Below are 24,949 nucleotides of genomic sequence, written 5' to 3' on the forward strand. Positions count from 1 at the left end.
CTAATCAATAATTCTTTAATTTACACTTTTAGATCAAAATGAATCTTAAAATAATAAAAAATGTATCCCGTATCATAAAAAAAGAAACAATCTCAAATAAATAAATAAATAAAATTGTTAAACAGTGGGTTAATGACTATGTTCTGCAAATTTAGCTTACAAAAGACCACTGAATAATCAGTCTGGTCATTTTGGTGTCTTAAGTGCAAATTTAGATGGTTGCACCATCAGTCTGATTGATAATGTGTCAAGCAGGCAGCCATTAGCACAGCTGAGCAAGTAAATCAAGCATGACTGTTACACTGATGAATCCATTGTTGTTCTATGTCCAAAATCCAGTTTTCTTTTTGAATCTAAGTGTCTACTCACTCAGTAAGTAACTGACCTCCCACTGTGTGTCTGTTCTTTAATGGATGCTTCCCCAGAAATGGAAGCTAAAAAATAGATTTCTGGCTTCATAGAGATTTCCTTCTAACAGAAAAAGAGATTTTAAAAATGTGCAAATAGTGTTCTAATGGATTTCATTATTTAGATAAAAACATTCATTGAGTGCTTGCTCTGAAAGAGAAATGCCATCCTAAATGCATAAGTATAATGAGAGAGGTAGAAATAAAATTACATCATATTATGCACAGTTAATTACTATTTTTGGCAGTGCCATAATTTACTGGATCATTCATTCATTCACTCATTCAACAAACTGTTACCTTTCTCGGAATAATCTTTGCATAGTCATGACACCTGGGGATCTGTGTAGTATAAAGTAAAAGAGAAAATTCTAGGTTTTCATTAAACAGGGTTTTAACTAGCCACATAATTTCCAGTGGAATCATGGAAACTTCATGGTTGCGTTAAACCTAAGTAAAAAAGTAAATAGGCCAGCGTAATTTAAAAATTGTTTTCCAACTGCAACATTATGTGATACTCTTTCATCTCACCCGGCTTCTACACCTTCACCCAACCTTCTCATCATGATGAGAAAATTGACATCATATGGCAGTTGGCAAGAGTGTTATGAGAAAACATGGAACCATTTATATTACTGATACTTTGATGTTAATTTAGCAGCAGAGATCTGATATTGCTGTCTTCCTTTGGTCTCTCAGATTATCTACTAGCATCCACCCCTGAATAGTAAAAAATCTCCATGTTACTTGGTTGTACTTAATAACCACCATTAGACAAGTGGAAAAATGACACAAATCTACACAACAATGGTCACCGATAGCACGAGAACATGCTGGTTTTCCTTAGATGGCCCTAGAAGGGGACAGAACTGTGAACACAGCTAATCCTTGGAAATATAGTGAAGAAATGCTGAACGAGAGAGACTGGACTCCATTTATCACCAAATGCTTGGAGAGACTGATACAGTCTTCCTAACTCTAACTGAAGCTACATAAAGATTTACAAAACACATTTTCAAAGCCAAACATTCATTTGATATCTTAGGATTGCTTAGATTAATGAGGCAATTCCTGCCTTCAAGACTGTCTCAGTATAACAGAGGGAATGACAATTGAAGTTCAGTAATTCAAAAACTGGGCAGATGCTGTTCTAGGTATACATATGATGATAGAATTAGGTGTGGCTCTTGACTCTGCTTGGGGAAACTCACCGGAACCTGCACAGAGAAGGAAATGTTGGATTTGTGTTTTGGACAGTGAGCAGGATTTTGTTGGAAGGACGGTGCAGGCAGAAAAAATGACATAAACAAATTCACAGAGATAGAAAACATTATAAGAATTTAAAAAGTAAAACAAATAGCATAAAAAATTGGAGTCTTCTGCCTTTAAAATTTAAGTAAGCATTTTGAGAGTCCCCTCCCTGCATTGAAGTATTTTGCAAATACCATAATTTGGGTATGGAACTTGGACAGATTTTTATCATTTGGTAAATTATTTGGAAATAAACTTAATTATTTGTTGAGTAAAATTAACAATTTATGATTCTGTTTATAAACACATCTGCCTGCCCAATGCAAGCATAAATAATATACCTAAACAAGAATGGATATATCTACATTTAATCTTTCTAATCGTTCAAATTTCTGGAAGAAATTTTTTAAAGTCCATGAAGTACTGGTCAAATAGTACTTCCTATTACTAGAACATGTGAGTGTAAAATGGTGATTGATACCTACATTTGATAATAAGAGGAGAGCACTTGAACACAAATAATTTAAAAATGCATATGGGATTTGATGACATCAAGTAACAAATAAAATTATGAAATATTGAATGAGAGTAATAAAACAATGACCTCATTTTCAGTGATGAAGAGGTATTGATTTTAGAGAAATAAATATTCAGTCTACCTGAGTGCATTTGTGAGAAATATGCTTATATGTTTTTGATGTAAGGTACTGATTCAAGAAATGAATTCAAGAAAACAAAATTCTCATTTATTAAGATTATTACAAATAGAATGACTGATGAAACAGCAATCTCACTTTAGGGAAACTATCCTAAGGAAATAATCACAAATACAAGGGAAGTGATACATAACATCTTTTTTTCTTTTTTTTCTGGCTCTCCCTCCCAGATACATAACATTTTAATGATCATTTTTAAGGGAAAAGGTTTTATATGATTTGCTTAACTAAAGTGTTGTTACACAGTCATAGAATAAACCAGAATACATATATCAACTTATGTTATTATTTTAACTTTTACTACCCGCTATGTGTCAGGAAATTTTGCTGATCCCAATAATCTTATAGAGAATGCATTATTCATGCTATCATTATAAAATGAAGAAACTGAAGTTTGAGTTAGTTAAAATTTTGTCCAAGATCAGGCACAAAGTGTATGATTAAAACTCAGATTCAAACTCAAGTTCCTTATCCCCATGAACTCTACCATTACAAAAGCCTGTGAAAAAACAGAGGAAATGGATAAAACTGGTGGTAAGCTAGGGTATGTGAGGTAGGTGATCAACACTCTGTAGAAAATATACACTGAGAAATACGGAAAGAAAATAGTCTTAAATATTAATAGCATATTGTTTTTGGAAGCTGGACTTAGGAGTGATTTTTTTCTCCCTCTTTGCTCAACATTAAAAAGGAGGAGGTGAGAGGGATAGGGTGGCTGGGTAATGGACATTGGGGAGGGTATGTGTTATGTTGAGTGCTATGAATTGTGTAAGACTGATGATGCACAAGTCTGTATCCCTGAAACAAATAATACATTATATGTTAATAAAAAATAATTAAAAAATAAAATAAAATGCCCAAGAGAATTGGAAAAAAAAAAGGTGTTTGCTTTAATGGAAAAAACATTTGAGTAGATTTCCACCAAAAGTTGAAATTGCACAATACCTTTTAAACATTCCCAACAAATGTACTGGTTCATACAGAACCATTAGAGCTAAGGGACACGTTTTCCATTCTATTTTTCCAAGATTTTGAACCATTCTCCAACACACTTATCCCAAATTTCCTTTTTGCCTTATTGTCAATCACAACTGCAAAGGCCCAGGCTTTGCCCCTGCCAAAGAAACTCATTTCTGAGCATCGTTGGGCAGCCAAGGGTCCTCTGCCTCTTCAGAGACTGAAAAGATTAATTCACTTTCAGAGCCCCAGTATGGAATAGGGGAATCTTTCCACTCACAGGATCTCAAACACTGCAGCCCTCCTCCTCTTTTTCTATTATGACTGAAGCCTTTCAAGGTCATGGGATTAAATACGTCTAGAGAGAAGTTGATAGTGCCACAGGATAGAAAATGTATTATGTTTTTAATTATGTGTGGAACAGGAAAGAATTGCCCTGCTCCTGCTGTGTGTATATTTGTTTGTATCTCTTTCCCTTTTGCAACAAGGCCATCTCCAGAAAGTAATGAAAATAGATGAAATGGATTTTATTTGAAAAAAGCATACAAGAAATAAAAATTTTTGGCCATGGAAAGGATTCATTTCATTTTCCTCCAGAATCTAAAATATTTTAAGAATATAAAGAATATATATGCATATGTATGTGTATACATATACAACAAATGCTTATATGCGTGCATATATGTGTATGTATGTATACAAGCACAACATGCATATGTTAGGGGAATATATATGCACACGTTCACACACGTGCATACACCAGGGGTCCTAAACACCTAGTTGTTTTATTTTTTTTTTCATTGATTTTTTTTTCAGTATTTAAATTTATTTATTTTTTCAGTGTAACAGTATTCATTGTTTTTTCACAACACCCAGTGCTCCATGCAATACGTGCGCTCCTATTACCCACCACCTGGTTCCCCCAACCTCCCACCCCCACCCCTTCAAAACCCTCAGGTTGCTTTTCAGAGTCCATAGTCTCTTATGGTTCACCTCCCCTTCCAATTTTTTTTTTTTATAAACATATAATGTATTTTTATCCCCAGGGGTACAGGTCTGTGAATCGCCAGGTTTACACACTTCACAGAACCTATATGTCCATCAACAGATGAATGGATAAAAAAGATGTGGTATATATACACAATGGAATACTATGCAGCCATCAAAAGAAATGAAATCTTGCCATTTGCGATGACGTGGATGGAACTAGAGGGTATCATGCTTAGTTTTATTTTTTTTTTAATGAGCAAGGTGTTATGTAATTAAATTTATGAGGCTCACTGGGGAAACACTAAAGAGCAGGCTTCCCTGAATCTAGAAGACAACTATGAACTGGATGTGATTTTCTCTCTGGAGGAGACATTACATACTACCTTGGTGTGTGTGGGTACCATATGGTCAGTGATGCTGGCAGGATGGATGGCTATATGGTGTTCCTAGAAATAACCTGGACCTAGTCCTGCAGCACCCAACCCAATGAGAATGACATTGACCCTTTCACAAAATTATATGAGTTTGTATGAGGGGGTTCTTAGCAGATACTGGTGGAAGAAAGATAAGTGAGGTCATCCTCAATGTCATCTTCATCCTGAGACCCCATAAGTCTTCCCACAAATTCTGAAATTCGTATCTGTTCAGTAGTCTTAGAATGGGAAAGATACCCTGACTCTGTAGATTCTATACAGTACAGTGGTTCACAGAATTCAGGGGACTCGGTACAGTTTATCAAAACTAGTACATCAGAGGTGGATGACACAAATAGAAGAGGGCCACCCTCTGCATGAGTCCCCATACCTGCTTGCACACAGAGATTTCAAAAACAAAGAGAAAAACAAAACAAAACACACACACACACCACAAACACACACACACCACAAACACACACACACACACACACACACACATCATTTACTTTTTCCTTTATAACCACTAGACTTTTCTCCCGAAATATAGTTTGATTGCTCTAACACATTTTTTCCTAATTGCAAAAGTATGTATGTATATAGTAATATACAGAAATGTATAAAAAGAATGGGCCTTTCTCTAATAAACCTATCCCTGAAGAAGCCAATCAATAATTAGAGGCTGGCATGTATTCACTTATATAAATATATGCACACATAATTTCCTGTTTCCTGTCTTTTTCTTTTAATCTGAAATGGAATCACATTGTGTAGTATTTCTTTAATTTCATTTTGTTATTTATTAATAAAATACAGGTATTTTTTAGATCCCTATAAATGGATTTAATTTTTTCTGTTTTAGTTGAACTCTTTATTTTAAGGTAAGTGTCTATTCATAAGCAGTTGCTAAAGATAATGCAGGGATATCCCATTTCCCTTTATCCAGTTTTTCCAATGGAAATGCCACAACTTTGCAAAGGTATATAGTACCAAATCATAATTCCAATGGTGATATCATTAGAATCAAGATAAAGAACATTTGCATTATCCCAAGGATCTCTCATGTTGCCTTTATATCTATACCACTTTGTTCTTGCCCTCAGCATCCCCTCCTCCCCTTACATTCTGGTAACCACTGATCTTTTCTCCATTTCTATGATTTTGCCATTTTAAGAATGATATATAAATGTAATCATATAGTACGTAACCTCTTGGCATTTTTTTTTTTTTTACTTAGCATGTTTTCCTGATGTCATTCAGGATCTTGCCTATGTTAATAGTTTGTTACTTTTTATTACAGAGCAGTATTCCCTGGTATGGATGTACTCCAAGTTGTTTAGCCTTTCACATATTGAAGGATATCTGTGTTGTTTCCAGTTTGGGACTACTCTAAATAAAGATGGTATACACATTTTTGAACAGGTTTTAGTATGAACATGAGTTTATATTACCCTAGAAATAATTTTTAGGAATGCAATTGTTGGATTTTATGGTAGTTATTGTTTAGTTGGATAAGATTCTGCCAAACAGCCTTCCAGAGTCATTATACCATGTCACATTCCCATCAACAACATGAGTCACTTGATCTCTGAATCCTCTCCAGCATCTGGTGTTGCCATTATTTTTTAGTTCTGCCATTCTTACAGTTGTGTCATCATATCTGTTTGTGGTTTTAATTTTTATACCCCAATGGCTAATCATTGTATGCCCTTTTTTGCCACCCATAGATCCTCTTTAGTGATATGTCTCTCCATGTCTCTTACATCCTTTTTAATTGGGTTGTTTTTAATGTTGACTTTTGAGAGTTCTTTATTCTAGACATGAGTCCTTCATCAGATAAACAGTTTACAAATATTGGATGCTAGCCTGCACATTTTTTCGTTCCCAAAATAGGGATTTACACAAAGCAAAAGATTCTCGTTTTGAATAATGTCAAGTGCAGTATCTCATTACCTAGCTCTAGATCCCGAAGATGTTGTTCCCTGAAGTGTTCGTAGTTCTATGACTTACATTTATGTCCACGGTCCATTTTGATTTAAATTTTGTATAAGCTGTGAGATTTAAATAAAGGTTCATTTTTAATGGCTGTCCAATTTTTCCAGGACCATTTTTTTAAAAGGCTATACTTATCGCCACTGAATTTTTTGTTGTTTGTCAAAAATCACTTGAGCATATTTATGTAGGGTATTTCTGGGTTTTGTAGTCCATTCTATTGATCTATATGTCTATTCTTGGCATGATATGTTGTGTTTTCGATTTCATTTATTTCAATATATATATTTTAACTTCCTTTGAATCTTCCTATTTGATCAAGGAGTTATTTAAAGGGGTATTCTTTTGTTTTTAAGTGTTTGGAGATTTTCTCTTTTTCTTTATTATTGATTTCCAGTTTGATTCCACTGTAGTTGGTGAATTCACTCTGTATGATATCAATTCTTTTTAATGTGTTGTAGTTTGTTTTATGCACAAGACAGAGTCTACTTTGGTTATGTTTCATGGACACTTGAAAAGAACATATATTCCTGCTGATATTTTTTGCCTAGTTCTCTTCTCGGTTGTTGAGAGAGGGGTTTGAAGTCATCAAAATGATTGTGGATTTGTCTATTTCTCCTTCCAGTTTTATCACTTGTTGATGCACATATTTTTCAGCTCTGTTTTTTGTTGCATACACAATTACAATTCCTATAATGTCTCCATGGATTGACCCTTTTTTCATTATATAGCTTCCTCCTTCATCTCTTGTAATTTTCTTTGCTTTGATGTTTACTTTATTGGGTATTAATATATCACTACTGTATTCATTTGATTAATATTTTTTCATTAACTCCCATGTACCCCATCCCCTTCCCCAATTGCAATGTATTTTCCTTAAAATTCTCATCTACATACTTTTTGAACCATATAAGAAAACATTACAATTTTTTCTTCAGCCACAGAAACAATTTGGAAGACTCAAAGGAAGGACAGTCTACTGTATGTACTTATATTTTTACTTACAACGTTTTTTCTTCCTTCCTGATAGTCTAAGATTTCTCCTCATATTATTTCCTTTCTGTTCAAGAGCTTCCTTTAGCCATTTCTTCTGGGTAGGGCTTCTGGCAACAAATTATTTTAATTTCCCTTCATTTGAGAATTTATTTCTGTCCATTACTGAAGTATGTTTATGCTGCATATATAGGTTGACAGTCTTTTTTTGCCCCCAGCACCTGGCACTGAAAAAACGTTATGCCATTTTCTTTTGACTTCCAAGGTTTCTGATGAGAAATCTGTTATCACATAAATTTGTATTCCTTTACTGGGAATGTGTCATTTCTCACTGACTACATTCAAATTTTGTTTCTTTGTCTTTGATTTTCAGAAGTTTGGCTATATTGTGTTTATTGGTTTTGTTTTGCTTTGTCTTTTAAAGATTTTTATTTATTTATTTGACAGAAAGAGACACAGCAAGAGAGGGAACACAAGCAGGGGGAATGGGAGAGGGAGAAGCAGGCTTCCTGCTGAGCGGGGAGCCAGATGAGGGGCTGAGATCACGATCCCAGCCCAAGGCAGATGCCTAATGCCTGAGCCATCCAGGCACCCCTATAATGTGTTTTGATATAGTTCTGTTTTGTTTTGTTTTCTTCTTCTTCTTCAATTTTGAGTTGACTGAGCTTCCAGTATCTCTAGCTTTATGTCTTTTGGTAAAGCTGAAAATTTTCAGTTATTTTTCTTTGAGTACATTTTCAACCCTATCTTTTTTCCCCCTTTTTAGGACTCTATTTACACAAATGGTATTTTGTAATACTCTACGGTCCCTGAAGCTCTGTTCATTTTTAGTCAGTCTATTTTCTCTCTGTTTTTTCAGATTAGATAAGTTTTATTACTCTATCTTCCAGTTTTCTTGTCTGTCTCTTCCATTCTTTTAGTAAATCTGTCCATTTAAGTTTTTATGGCATTTATTGCATTTTTCAGTTCTAAGATTTCTATTGGTTTTTTTTTTTTTGCCCAATTTTCCATTTCTTTGTCAACACTATTTCTTTGTTGAGATTATTTCCTCTCCTATTTCAAGTGTACTTATAATTGATCATTGAAACAATTTTATGACACTTCCTACAAATATTTTCCAGATATTCTAACATCTGTCATCTTGAAGATAGTATCTCTCTTTCTCTCTCTTTTTATTTATTTGAGAGAGAGAGTGCATGAGCTGGGGGGTGGGGGCTAATAGCAAGGGAAAGGGAGAAAGCAGACTCCCCAGTGAGCAGGGATCCCCACACAGGGCATGATCCCAGGACTTGGAGATCATGACTTGAGCTGAAGGCAAACACTTAACTGATGAAACCACCCAGGCACAACAAAGATATCATCTCTTAATTGTCTCTCATTCAGGTTGAGACCCTCCTAGATCTTCATATGACAAGTGTTTTCAATTGAAACCTGAACATTTTGGACATTACATAAAGAGATTCAATATTATTTAAATCATCTGTCTTAAGTGATTTCCTTTGGCACTGATCTATCAAGGAACAAGGGGGTGCCACCTTGTTATTGGTAAGTGTGGATAGAATATTAGGTTACATATTCTGTCTCTATGGACATTTGAAGGACAGGTTTGCATGTTGTGGCCCTTTAGTGGCCTCCACAGACACAATAGGGAGGAAATGAAGACAAGACTCTTCACTAGGTCTCCTATAATACCACTTCCAGAGGGATGCGAGAGATATCTCATTACTGCAGGATGAGAGTGGAAATAAGAATTCCTCTAAGTAGTCTCCACTGACACCAGAAGGATGTGGGTCTTGTTATGTCCAGTACAGATGGAAATCTAAGCTTCCCATTCAGACTTTGTTGACGGGGGAAGGGTGGGCCAATGTTTTTTCCTAGGTGTTTGACTGTAGGGGTGATTATTTCCTAAAATTTTTCTGTCTGCTAGGCTGCTTATTTTCTAGTCCTTTGGCTGAAGAGAGGAGGCTTTTTTTGAGGGTGTTTTGGCTCCCACTGGTGTTGTTATGTTGTTAGCTCTTCAAACTTGGTGTCTGGGATATTGGAAGCAAAAGGAAAACCCAGGAAACTTACTGTTATACTAGTCTTCAGGTTCCAAGGTCCCTGGCTGGTCTTCCTCCCTTTCTCCATCTTTTAGAGTCTTGTTATATTTGTTTTATAAATAAAGTTCAGGGTTTTTAGTTGTACTTGTGGGAGGAATAGAGAATGCACATCCGCTCCATCTTCCTGGAAGTTGAAGTACAGCTTTTTGTTTGTTTGTTTGTTTTTTTATAACAAACATTTTATCTTACAAAGAATATTCAAAGTTGGAAACTTTTAGTTTTGCAAAAAAGAAAATAGATTCATGAAGTAAGTGGCTTGCTGGAGACCTTTGAGCTAGTTAGGATAACAGCCAAGATTGGAATCAACTCACTCATTCCCAATTTAAGTCACCTTGTACTTTTCTGCCATAATACACGTTGACCGCTATTGTGCCCTCATATTCTTTTTCTGGTATTCTTCCCCATTCCAGGGGGTGTTTAGAGACTAAATGGGTTGGCAGGGGACACTGACAGAGAATCCTAAAAATTGCCTACCCTAACTAATGGTAGGTATGTTGCACTCATCTTTGAGTAGAACACTGCTAATATCTTATACCACTCTCACTATCTAAGAAGATGGAGTTCACAAAAATCTAGATAATATTTTAAGGATTTTGCTTTCATTTTCAACAACCTCCATCCACTTCTAGCTATGATCATTTCTTCCTTCTTGTTCATACCATACTAATTGTCCTTTTCTTCTTTGTAGCACTGATATATTTTGTTCTTCCTTATTCTCCCACTTGAATTATCTAAATATTATTTTTACTTCAGCCATGGTCAAATTTTCAAAATGTTGAAGTATTATTGATTTTTATTTTTCCTAAAATAAAGATAAAATACTTAACCTGATAACACATTTTTTTTTAACAGTGAAAGAAAGGATCCTCAGTGTGGTCTCACACCTAGTTCAGCTTCTTGCACTACTTCCCACTCTCTTGAGGTGCTTCAGCCTCACAGCCTTTCTCCTGGGTCCTTGTTCATGCTGTACTTCCTCAGCCTCTTAGACCATTAGGCCTTTGTTTCTGCCACTCAGTCATCCAGAATCCATCTCCAGTTGGATCCAACTCCAGTAAAAGTTCACACTTTTACCCTTTACTTAGTAAATTTGCTCAACTGTTAGGTATCAGCTAAGGTATCATTTTTCAAGGATGTTTTCTTGAATCACACATTTTTTCTGCTCCAGAACCATTTCCTTCTTCCACGGCACTTCTCCCTTGTGTCATGTTACATTCACAGATAACACAACCTGATTTATGTTCATCTCCTCAACTTTAGAGTCACTTTCACTCAAAAAGTCCCGGGAGGTTTTTCCTCCCCCACTTAATCTCCAGCAGCTAACTCAGAACCCAATATGTAATAGATGTCCAGTGAGTGTTGGTTGAATTAATGCAGGAAGGTGGGAAGGGAAGGGAGAAAAGAAGAAAGGAGGGACAGAGAAGGGCAAAGAGAGAAGGTGGGAATAAACGAAGGGGTGGGAAATACAACTTTCATGTGGTCCTTTTTTACAATCATAGCTCTGTCTCTATTTCTCTGATCTCAATATCCTCAACTGCAAAGTTAATAAAGCAGCACTTATTGGACTTGTGAGAATTATATAAAGAAACACATCTAAAATACTTACAAGAAGACTAGAACATTGAGCAGATAGTTAATGTTAGGTCACATCCCTTTCTACCTAATATTAACTAATTAGCTAATGGACTTTCTCTTAGATGATTTTTTAATTCATTGTGATGTTTGTTTAATTCAGGAACCTCATCTATCAAATAACATTAAATTGTTATTACTTGATGATTTACTACCACTAAAACTATTTGTCTTTCACACACATCAGGCAATATGCTAACATAACTGAGAGATGGGTACTAAAATGTGCATTGCTCCTCAAAGTCTTTAATTATAAAATGATGTGCAAACTTCATTCTTAGTTCACTTTGAAAGTTGAGAAAGCATTACCCCATTGTGTATGCATTACACTGAAGGCCATGAAATACTCCATTGATTTTATAATCCTTGCCATTAGCAGTTAAATGTTTATATTATTCTGCTCCCTGATAGTAAGAAAACTTGTTAGGATATTATTTTCTTTGGCTTTGTTCTACCTCAAGAGTTGTTCCTCAGGCATGTCTGGGTTTTAGTGAATATATTCCTTATTTTTGACATTTTGCTCTTGAGGATTTTTTGAAATGGGGTATCTGTGCCATGTAGATTGGCCCTTTCCAAACATGTAACTGTATATACAGAGTCCTTTCATTGAACCCAGATGGTGTTATGATTAAGTGGATAGTCCCAGGCTTTAAATAATAGGCCTTGAATGCTAAATATGCCTCTCACTAGTGGTGTAATATGGGAAATATTATTTTGCCTCTCTGATCCTCACTTTGCTTATTGTAATACTTATCTTCTGGCACTGTTTTGAAGATAAAATGAGAAAAGTTCAATGTTTATTATTTGCCAGATGTTTTTCTGAGTGGTATTTATTTATTATGTTACTTAATACTAAATCCTGTGAGGTTGATACTATTATTATGCCCATTATACGAATGGGGAAGTTGTATTAGGTAAATTTCCCATAGTCACACAACTAGAAAATGGCCACATATGACCACGAATCCAAGCAATGGGAGTCTAGGGCCTGCTTTGACATGTCTCAGAACACTGACTTCTTATGTACTCACGTGGTACAGAACTGCCATGGGATCCTCATGGCCCTCCTGGTCCTGCTACCAGCTGTTACTGGTAGAGATGGCATGTGGGTAGCGCTTCATGTCACTGCACATCTCCCAGATTTGGTAGGGGCCGACCCACAGGAGTATGCCATTGTTTCCTGGCTGTACTTTGTTCTGAAGGGATGAGGATACACCTGCCCATGTCACCACACTGCACCTTCCTCTGGATTAAGTTAAATTAAGCGCAGAGAATCAGACAGTTGGAAAGGGATCCATTGCAAAGGTTCATAAAAAAGAATTGTGGTGTCTAAGAGCTGAATGGTACCAGGCAAATAGTAACTAGAACTTCTTTCAGTTTTAAAATGAATAACAAGCATCTCAAAGACTTGTTTTAGGTCTTATAGCACTTTCTAGGCCATAAAAATGCTTTCACTCATATTTTCCCACAGGATAGCTCTTTCAGGAATGTATTACTAGCCCCATTTTACAGCTGACAATATTTGAGGTCCCTAGAGATTACAAAATTTGACTGAGAAAACTGAGGGGGTAATGTCAAAACTTGAGTTTGAAATCTAGATGTCTCTTTTTCTAAACCAGGGCTATCTTGATTTAACAATGTGTTCCTGTCTCATCATGCTATCTTCCCTGTGTGTTCAGGACAATATATCAGAGCAAAAGAAATGGGACTCTGGTGCAAAATGAACCTGAGGCCAAATACAGAATGCTCCATTAATTTTTCAATCGGCTAAATTTCCTTACAAATCTGGATCTCAGGATCTCTAGTTCATAAAAACGGAAATATTCAAATAAATGCTTAGAGCGTATGAAACCTCTGGAATGCAGTTTAATTGGTGGTAGTTCCATATTTATTTGGATATATTTATTTTACTTTCAGTTCCCATCTACTGCTGTATCTCATGGAAAAGCTGCATGTGACTTTATACCTCAGGTCTAGAGATGGAGGACACAAAGTTTAGAAAGACCTTGGACAGAGGATGAACCACAACAACAGTACATTCAGCATGAGGGGAGGAAGGAAATATTTTCTGTTCCCAAGGCTCAGGAAATCATGTCTCCCTCAAGTTGGGGAGATTAAGCAAAATAAATGATACTACAGTAATGAACTTTATGCACATATTAAAAAAATGTGCAGTCCTTTTCCAGCGTCCTCTGCCACCTCTAGGATCTAAATACTTACATGGTACTTCATATACCAGCACTCCAAAGGCAAGCAGTGCTAAGTCATCAGAAGGTGTGGACTAAGGATAGAAAAGTAAAAGCTGTTCTAATCAAGAAAAGCCTGCCAGGACAGGGGGGTTCAGGAATGGAAGCACCCAGAGACAAGTAACCTCTTTCACAACTTGGCCTGGGGCTGTTCCTGTGATTGGGTGTCTCCACCAAGAATGTCCCCAAGGCAAACAAATATGTTTTGAATGAATTAAATTACTTTCTTTCTGTCTTTTCTGTGCCAGGCCCTGTGAGAAACATGTGGGATATGTCTGTGAAGAGAATACAGAGACTCTTCTCAGGGAGCTTCCAATCTATGTATGTGGTGGTGAGGGGAAGGGGATGAGCATGTTGAGAAGGTGTATAAATAAAATACGTAAACTTTTTAAAAAAAGATTTTATTTATTTATTTGGGAGAGAGACAGCAAGAGAGGGAACGTAAGCAGGGGTGTGGGAGGGGAGAAGCAGGCTTCCCTTGGAGTAGGGAGCCCAATGCTGGGCTGAATCCCAGGACTCTGGTATCATGATCTTAGCTGAAGGCAGATGCTTAATGACTGAACCACCCAGGTGCCCCAAAATAAGGAAACTTTAAAAAAAAAAAAAAAAAGAAAGAAAGAAAGAAAAGAAAATCCTGCAAAAGAATTGTATTTCTAATTTATTTGTTTGCTTGCTTTTCAAAAATAGGCAAGATTATCTAAGCACTGCCAGAGTACCTGAGCAGGAAACAAGTATTCCAATTCTACCACCTCTCCAAAAATTCCAATCGAGAAAAGAAAGAGTGAAAGTAAAGACTGGGTGTCTAAAGAGTTGGAGGAAGGAACCGGTATAAAGCAAAGGCAGAGTGAAGATACTATATCTTTCTATGAAGACCTGAGCATTTGCTTAAAGCCATTATCTCCCCTGCTCAGAGGAGGAATCAGAAAAACTTTTTTCTTTTTTCTTTTTTTTTTTTAAAGATTTTATTTATTTATTTGACAGACAGAGATCACAAGTAGGCAGAGAGGCAGGCAGAGAGAGAGAGGAGGAAGCAGGCTCCCTGCTGAGTAGAGAGCCCGATGTGGGGCTCGATCCCAGAACCCTGGAATCATGACCTGAGCCGAAGGCAGAGGCTTTAACCCACTGAGCCACCCAGGCGCCCCTTTTTCTTTTTTTTAAAGCATCATATAAAGTGGTATTTCCCCACTTTTTAAGTGGATAAAAGTTAGGTCAAAGTGGATGAAAACCAGAAGATAAATCTAATCGAAACATTCCAAAACAAAATGAAACCACAATGTTAAGAAATAGACTACAACAACAATCTTAAACTTTGGAAGGGGTAAAGGAACTATTATGGTCCTTAAGGACCAATGTCCTTTAGGACATTTCTATATCTATTTTTACCCAAAACCTTCTAGGAAAGAATATGTTGTGGGTCACACTTACATCCTTTGGTTCTGAGAATGGGGAAGAAAAATGTGAAGAAAAATGGCTCTTTATGAGTCATGAAGAAAATCAGGTGAAAGGCTGAGAGACCCAGCCTCAAGTCTGGCACAAGTAGACAAGAGATAAATATCCTCATAGTTTTGATTTCTAATTCCCTAATAATCAGTGACTTTGAACAGATTTTCTTCTGCTTATTGATCTTTTGTATATCTTCTTTGGAGAAACGCCTATCCAAATTCTTTGTCCATTTTTGAATTGAGATTTTTTTTTTCCCGTTGGTGGTAAGTTTTAGGAGTTATCTCTATTCTCTGGATATTAATCCCTATTCATATGTATGATCTTCACTTATTTTCTCCCACATGCTGGGTTACCTTTTTGTTCTGTATTGTCTTTTGATGTACAAATTTTTAAAATTTTTATCAAGTCCAATTTGCCTATTTTTTCTTTTGTTTCCTGTACCATCAGTCTCATTTTTAAGAAATTGCTGCCAAATCAAATATTATATAGCTTCTTCCCTATGTTTTTAAAGAATTCTATAGTTTTAAGTCTGACATTTAGATCTTCAATGTATTTTTCATTTTTGTATGTGTTGTTAGGTAAGAGTCAGCATGATTCTTATCCAGTTTTCTCAGCACGATTTATGGCAAAGACTGCCCTTTCCCCATTGAAAAGTCTTGACATCTTTGTCAAAAATTGTTTGACCATGTCTCTGAGTGTTTATTTTTGAGCTGTCTATTCTATTCCATTAGTCATATGTTAGTGCTTATGCCAGTGACACATTGCTTTGATTATTATAGCTTTGTAGCGAGTTTTGAAAATAGAAAGTGTGAAGTTTTTTCATTTTCTTTGGTTTTGTTTTTCTTTTCCAAGTTTTTGTGGTTTTTTTTTTTTTTTGGAGGTTTCATATGAGATTTCTGGTATTGGTAAGCCATATTGTCTCTAAGTGATTGAAATAAGTGTTTAGTCTTCACCCCATCAACTGTATGCACATATGCAGATATGCAGAATAATAATAAGCCCTTCATATGGCGATCAGGGTGCATCTGGGGTACAGATGATACTAAGAGTGTCACAGGAAAAGGGTCTTGTATACCATTCTAAGGAGTATATCTCATCTCTATGCCTACCTCTTCTACCAACTATGAACCAAACAGCAAGTACTTCCTGTTGCTGTGACCCAACCACAGGAAAATATCACTCTCTCAAAGGGTAAGACACTGACTGGGTTGTGGGTGTAAAGGAAGAGTATAACACAGACCTGTGTGAAGATTGTTCACTGCCATCCTCACTGCCATGACTTTTTTGTGTATCTGTGTATCTGCCCTTGTGCACGTGGTTAATAGGGTGAAGACTACACACTCATTTCAACCATATAGAAGCAACGTGGCTTAAAAATACCAGAAATTTCAGAATAAAGGGGAAAACGACCAGATACAACAAAAGAGATATATTGAGCATGTTTTCATATTAAAGTTTTGGAGTCTGTTATTTTATAGAATAAATATATGAATAAATCATACCTTAATCAGATGACTTTCAAGTTCTGGCAGAGAAGTATTTTTATTGTTTGGTTGTTCTTTGCTCTGGTCGAAGCATCCATAGTTGTGTCTGGTGTGCAGTATGTTCTCAGAACATTTAAGTGAAATGAGAGATGAGGAAACAACAGGAAAAGAACATATTGACTATCAATTTATATTTGAAAAACCAGGTACTCTTCCTGATCGGCCATGGATAGAATCCATCTAGACTAAGTCAGTAACAAATATAATATTTAGGGAAAAGTGATAAACCCTGCCCTTAAGAGAGAAAGGCAGGAAAACAGGACTCATGGAACTCATAAATCTGCCAGGAACTAGGCTAAAGATTCTTTACATGGTGTCTCATTTAATCTTTGTAGCCATCCCATTCGATAAACATCTTCAACCACATTTACAGATGAGGTGCAGAAGAATAAGATGGTAAAGTAACTTGTGCAACGTCAGACAATTAAGAAGTATCAAAAGGAAGAATCAATTTTTTAAAAATCTTTTTGACTCCAAGTCCAGCACTGTCTTTTGTCATACCATGTTTACCTTTTGGAAGATTCAAAAATCTTTAAGCAACAAAAAGTATAGGAAATGATTTAAAAATGGTCTTTAAAGAATAAAATGAGGAGTCATCTATTTTAGAATAAAAATGGATTTTAGGGACAGGAAAAGCAAAGGGAATAAGGAGTTTCTTCAGTGTCTACGGACATGTTTAACCCTACAACACTCTATGAAATGATAATTCTCAAGAAACAGAAAACTTGGGCGCCTGGGTGGCTCAGTGGGTTAAGCCGCTGCCTTCGGCTCAGGTCATGATCTCAGGGTCCTGGGATCGAGTCCCACATCGGGCTCTCTGCTCCGCGGGGAGCCTGCTTCCCTCTCTCTCTCTCTGCCTGCCTCTCTGCCTACTTGTGATCTCCTGTCTCTCGCTGTCAAATAAATAAATAAAAAAAAAAAATCTTTAAAAAAAAAAAAAAAGAAACAGAAAACTTAAGAATTCCCTACTGTCATGAGTCAGATGTAAGACTTGAGCTACAAAGTTCATGCTATTCCATTACACTGTGAGGTTTTTTTGTAAACTATGGCAGAGGAGAGAACACTGAGATAAAACAACAGCTTGTTATACAAAGCCTCACACAGATCATTCCTGAAAAATATAAAAATAAACAACATAATAAATGCCTCATTGTGTATCTTAGTGAAATTAAAGAGAAAACAACCGAATACAACAAAGGACATATATTGACCATTTTTTCATATTAGAACTTTGAAGTATATTATTTTATAGAACAGATGTATGACTAAACAAAGAAATAAGTAATAAAATCTGGCCTGGAATTTCACTAAAATTCTTGGAATGTCTTTAAATTATGTTGGGTTTCAATTAATTTATATTCTTTCAAAATCTCAATCAAATGTGGCAGGACTGTGAGCCAATAACAGTTAACATATTGCATTGCATTCCGGTTATCACAGGAAACACTAAAATTCCTAAGTAAATTTATTTAAAAATGATGCTTTAGCTTCGTAATTAGAATGCCAAATAATTGCCACTTCAAGTAGTTAGGCAGATTTGAATATTTCGTATTTTGGTGCTTTCCTCTTCCCTAAAATATATTCAAAAGCTTATTTATTTATGCATTGATTCTTTTATCTTTGGGCTAGATGCATAAATTTGTAACAGCTGATGTACTTCTTATAAAAAAACTACACAAATACACATAAATATGCGCACAAAACTATCAAGTTCTGTTATATTTTCTCCTGACTTTCTAGATGTACTATCCATTTTTTAGTTTATCTACTGCATGTGGCAAATATAAATCTGTCAAAAGAAATATATTTTATGAACATATAATCATAAATTAAAGATTAAGTAACTCAGCCAGTAAAAAATAACTCCTTTTTTCCAAAAGTAATAGTATATTTTTAGTACGTCTGAAAGGATAGTGAAATACTTATGTCTGATTGACTGCCTTATTAATTAGTGATAGACTGGAATTTTAGATCCTGTCTAGAAAATAAATCATAAATAATTTGAAATTTAAAAAAAAAAGTTATTGCAAAAATAAGTTCTTGGACTTTGATGAGCCAAATCACTTGGGTTTTCATAGAGGACCATATAAACACTCTGCTAATATCCTTAACAAAGTCAGATGTTTCCAGTAATAGCTTACTATAGAAGTTGATGCAATCCTCTTGGTGAAAACAACTAAACCAAAAGAAAAACAAAAGTAAATTTTTTCAAATCAAAATTAGACTGAAATATTACTGGGCAAGTTTTAGGAAAAAAAAATATCTTGGAGACATAAGCTATCATTTGGGATCCCATTAACTTTGGAGGCATCTGTCAAATCTGGAAAAGTCTACTGAGTCTCTGAGAATATTAAAACTTAAAACAAAGCATTTGAGAAGCTCATGAGATAGGAACAAAAATTAGAACTTAGGAAATACCAAAAAAAGGGGATATGCTCTGACAAATCTTTAAGAGGCAGCCCATGGATAATGTTAAATTAGAATAAAAATGAAATAATTAAACCCAGTCTTAAATAAACTAAGTAACTAAAAATTAGATTAAGATGATCATGGAATGTTATTACCTTCATGTTTTTAAGTCCAGAGTTGAATTATCTCCAGACAACACAATACCATTCTGGTTCTTAAATTACTCCTATAGTTTTGACAGCATCAAAGTAAACAGACAAATAAGGAGACAAGATATGTGACTGTAAACTTTGAAAATAAATTCTAAGTAAAGATAGATTCCCAGAGTAGAGACAATGAAGTCATCTGAATCAGTTAAGATAACTAGATTTCATATGTTAAGGAAAACTGAAGAAAAGATTGAGAATTTCTGTAGAGGACTGGAAGCAATATAAAAATTAATCCAACTCAAATTCTAAAATTAGCAAAGAAAGATAAACTTACTAAAATTAAGGATTCAGGGGCGCCTGGGTGGCTCAGTGGGTTAAGCCTCTGCCTTCAGCTCCGGTCATGATCCCAGGGTCCTGGGATTGAGTCCCGCATCAGGCTCTCTGCTCAGCAGGGAGCCTGCTTCCTTCTCTCTCTCTGCCTGCCTCTCTGCCTAGTTGTGATCTCTCTCTGTCAAATAAATAAAAAATAAATAAATAAATAAAATTAAAAACATTATAAAAAAATAAAAAATAAAGGATTCAAAAGATAAGTTTGGCAGCATAAGTGACATAGATTAAGTGAATTACTAAAACGAAAATAGGTCATAAGAAAACATACAGAATAAAGCACAGAGGAGATAGAAACAGAATGAAAAGAATAATGTTAACTAGAGAGCAAATATAAATGAAGATCCTGTATTTGAAGAGAAACTGGATAAAAGTTTCACAGAACTGATATAAAGAAAACAAAAAACAAACAAACAAAAAACTATTAACTGCTACTAGGATGAATTCAAAGAAAATCATATTTAAGAAAATTATGTTAAATCTGTTGAAAACTAAAGAGAAAAAGAAAAAATTAAGCATACATAATAAGGAATGCTAATTACAGAAAACTAAACAAGTCATAAGTCTCTTAAGGATATTCAAAATATATTTTTAAAGATTGTCAACTTAAAATTATATAATCATAAAGAATCGCATTCCAAATGAAGACATGATAAAAACATAAACTGGTTACATGTGATACAAGAGAATATTAACAGATTTTATTAGACTTTAATCAGTGAGGTTTCTTTCTTTTTTTTTTTTTAAGATTTTATTTATTTATTTGACAGAGAGAGAGATCACAAGTAGGCAGAGAGGCAGGCAGAGAGAGGGGGAAGCAGACTCCCTGCTGAGCAGAGAGCCCGATGCAGGGCTCGATCCCAGGACGCTGAGATCATGACCTGAGCCGAAGGCAGAGGCTTTAACCCTCTGAGCCACCCAGGCGCCCCTCAGTGATGTTTCTATGTTGCAATATCTAGCATAACCACTAAGTGAATTAAATAAAGTGAATGAATGCAATTAAGGTATTAAAAAGTGAATAGAGGAGAAATACAAAATGATAAAGTACTAATCAATAAAAAAGTGGCAGGAAAAAAACATAAAGAAGAATCTAGAATAACTGGAGCAAACAGAAAGCAAAAAGTAGGAGTATATTTAAGCCCACATATGCCATTATTTAAAGTAATGTATGCAGACTAAGCTCAAATTAAAACATACACATTGTCTAACTGGATAAAATAACAAAAAAGTTTAACTCAAAGTCAAAATACGACAATTTTAAATTATGCAAATATTAATATTGCATAAAATATATAGATATAAATTCTAAAATGACAGTATTAATAATGTATATACACCTGCAAACATTGTATTTATTTTTTTACCTACAGTTTAAAACATATAAATGAGTAACTCAAAACAAGTAAACCATAGATAAGTCAAGGATAGAATATTTATCAAAGTTAACTATGTATTAGGCTGCAAAGCAAGACTTAACAAATACCAAATGATTTAAATCATAAAGGATATATTCTTGATCACAGAATAAGGAAGAAAAAAAAATAGCCAAAACATATCTAGAAAATATCTATGGTTTAAAAGTTAGGAAACAACCTTCATAATGAACTAAAGGCCAAAGAAGACATTAGAATGGGAATTAGTATGTGTTTCAAATATGTACACGTACACACACACACACAAACACACACAGAGCTACATAACAAAGCTTCCCTTCCAAGGAAATGTATAATTTTAAATATGTGTGAATGTGTTTGTGTGTTTGTTTGTTTCTTTTAGGATCTCATTTATTTATTTGAGAAAAAGAGAGACTGACAGAGAGAAGGAGCAGGGGAGAGGCAGAGGGAAAAAAGCAGACTCCCTGTTGAGCAGGGAGCTGGACACAGGGCTCAATCTCAGGACCCTGGTGTCATGACTTGAGCTGAAGTCAGACCCTTAACTGATTGAGCCACCCAGATGCCCTGTGTATTTCTTAAAGTAAGTTTAAAAATGCCTACTTTTACTGTCCACCTGAAGAAGTTAGAAAAAGAATGGCACTTCAACAGCAGGTTTAATATAAAGAAATTTGAAATAGTTACTCGGAAAATAAAGACAAATAGAAAAATAAATAATAAAATAGACTAGACAAACAAAGCCAAAAGTTGGTTGCACAAAAGAGTTACTACAATTTATGCAACCTGGTAAATATGCATGAGAGAGAAAGAGAAGGCGTAAATACCCCATATCAGAAATGAAAAGGAGGTCATAACCTCATATTCTTAGATACTACAGACCTTAAAAACTTATACTACATATAAATTTGTTTCAAAAACCTCAAAAATGTAGACAAATTAGAGAAATAGTTTGAAATGTACAGCTTATCAAAAGTGATCTAATCATAAAGAAAAAATGAAAAACATATAATATTAAAAGAAACTATAATAACTACAAATGTCTACTGACACCACTTTCATTTCATAGAAAGAATATAACATTTAGACTCATTTGGTGTCAGTAAATTTTACTAAACTTTAAAGAAGAAAGAAGCTGGATACAAAAAAAATCTGCTAAGAAAAATATAAGAAAGGTAAACAGTGATGAAATTCTCTCAAATCTATACTCAAAAATTCTATGAAATATTAGCATATTTAACCCTGCAGTGTATAAAATATCACATTATCTTGAGAAAGCTAGGTTATTCCCAGAAATGCAAGATTATTTTAATATTAAGAAATCATTCAATATATTCCCTTGTATTTGAAAGAATAAAGGATTAAAAAACATCTATGATAATCTCAGTAAATGCCAAGAAAAACAATATTGTATAATTCCACACGTTATTGAAAAGAAATAGGTTTTTAATAATAGGAAACTGTTAGCGAACTAATAAAGGGAATCTTATTCATTCTCATAAAATGTTTATAAAACCTATAACAGACATTATTCACAGTATTTAAATATTTAAAATCTTTCTTCTTAAGATGAGGAACAGGAAAAAATCTGAATTACTACAACTTCTATTCAATATCAAATAAGAGGTTACAGGCAATGATGAAGAAAAAGGAAGACAAGGAAGGGAAGTAGAAGAGGGGGAGGAGAAAAAGAGAAAGAGAAAAAGGAGAAGAAGGAGGAGGAGAAGGACAACAACAACAGCAAGAAAAAGAAGTAATTGTTATATGGTTTGGAAAGAGAATTCAGTAAAGTCTCAGGATACAAAATCAATGTAAAGAAATCTATACATTGGCAGTTTCATTTATACAGTTGTGTTTCTATACATAAATAATGAAGCAGCAGAAAGAGAAATTAATAAACAATCCCAATTACAATTGCACCAAAAATAACAAAATACCTAGGAATAAACCTAACAAAAGAGGTGAAAAATCTATACTCTTAAAACTATAAAACACTGATGGAAGAAATTGAAGACAACACAAAGAAATCCATGCTCATGGATTGGAAGAAAAAATATTGCTAAAATGTATGTACTACCCAAAGCAATCTATATATTTAAGGCAATCCCTATCAAAATACCAATATCAATTTTTTACAGAAGTAGAACAGAAAGTCCTAAAATTTGTGTGGAACCACAAAAGCCCCTGAATAGCCAAAGGAATCTTTTAAATAGTAGAAAAAGTTGGAGGCATCTCAATTCAGGATTTCAAGTAATTTTACAAAGTCGTAATAATTAAAATGGCATGATGCTGGCACAAATATAGACACAAAGATCCACAGAACAGAATAGAAAATAGAGAAATAAACCCACAATTATATGGTCAATTATTTTCAAAAAAGCAGGAAAAAATATCCAATGGAAAAAAAGACAGTGTCTTCAATCAATGGTATTGGGAAATCTAGACAGCAACATGCAAAAGAATGAAACTGGACCACTTTCTTTCACCATTCCCAAAAACAAATTCAAAATGGATGAGAGTTCTAAATGGAAAACCTGAAAAAATAAAAGTCCTAGAAGAGAACACAGGCAGTAACTACTTGAATCAACCATGGCAAATTCTTTCTAGATAGTTTGTCTAAAGCAAGGGAAACACAAGTAAAAATAAACTATTGAGACTTCTTCAAAATAATACCTTCTACACAGTGAAAGAAACCCTCAACAAAACTAACAGGAAAGTTATGGAGTGGGAGAAGATATTTGCAGATAACACATTTGATAAAGGATTACTATCCAAAACATAAAGAACTTACACAACTTGACAACCCCCAAAAAACAAGTAATCCAATTAAAAATAGGCAAAAGACATGAACAGACATTCCTCCAAAAAAGACATAAAGATGGTCAACAGATACATGAAAATATGATTATCACTCATCATCAGGGACCTATAAATCAAAACTGCAATGAGAAAGCCTTTCATAGCTTTCTGAATGGCTAAAATTAAAAACACAAGAAACAGCAGGTATTGGTGAGGACTTGGAGAAAAAGAAACTCTGTTCCCACTGTTGGTGGGAATGCAAGCTGGTGCAGCCATTGTGGAAAACAGTATGGAGGTTCCTCAAAAAGTTAAAAATGGAACTACCCTACGATCCAGCAATTGCACTACTATTTACCAAAGAATACACAAACACTAATTCAAAGGGATACATGCACCTCTATGTTTAAAGAAATATTATTTACAATAGTCAGATTACAAAAGCAACCCAACTGTCTTCAATAGATGAATGGATAAAGAAGATGTGATATATATATGGGGGGGGGGGATCAAGAGAGAAAGAGCACTTGTAATGAGCACCAGGTGATAGAAATAAAAACTTTTTTAAAAAGGATTGAAAAATTAGTCAACCTGTATATTTATGATTTGTGTACATTTCTTTTTATTGTATATTTCAATGAAGTTTACTTAAAAATCATTGGAATAAATACATATAAAATAAAATAAGGAAAAATAAGTTAATAAATACAAAAACAGATTTATTATATATAAAATATATTAAAAATTTAAAAAGATAAAAATTTTAAAAATTTAAAATTATTAATAAAAATCTTAATTTAAATTTACTAATTTAATTTAAATTTAATAAAAATTAAAAATTAACAAAAACTTTCAGAAAACTAGGAAGAACATAATTTATTTAAATCTGATACCATGTAACACAACAAACATCCCATTTTATGGTGAAATATTGTTAACCTTTCCCTATGAGTCTGGAAAAGAGTCAGAAATAGGTATCAGGATCTATTCCATATTACACTGTTCAAATAGTCATGTAATAATAAAACTGTAAAAATTTGAACAGCAGTACATTGTGTAAACAAAAATACAAGAATATAGACACTTGCCAGTAGAATCAAGAAGATTACTTGGTCACTTGATTGGGAAGATTACTTGATT

Source organism: Meles meles, chromosome 9, assembly GCF_922984935.1.
Source record: "Meles meles chromosome 9, mMelMel3.1 paternal haplotype, whole genome shotgun sequence".
Taxonomy (NCBI): Eukaryota; Metazoa; Chordata; class Mammalia; order Carnivora; family Mustelidae; genus Meles; species Meles meles.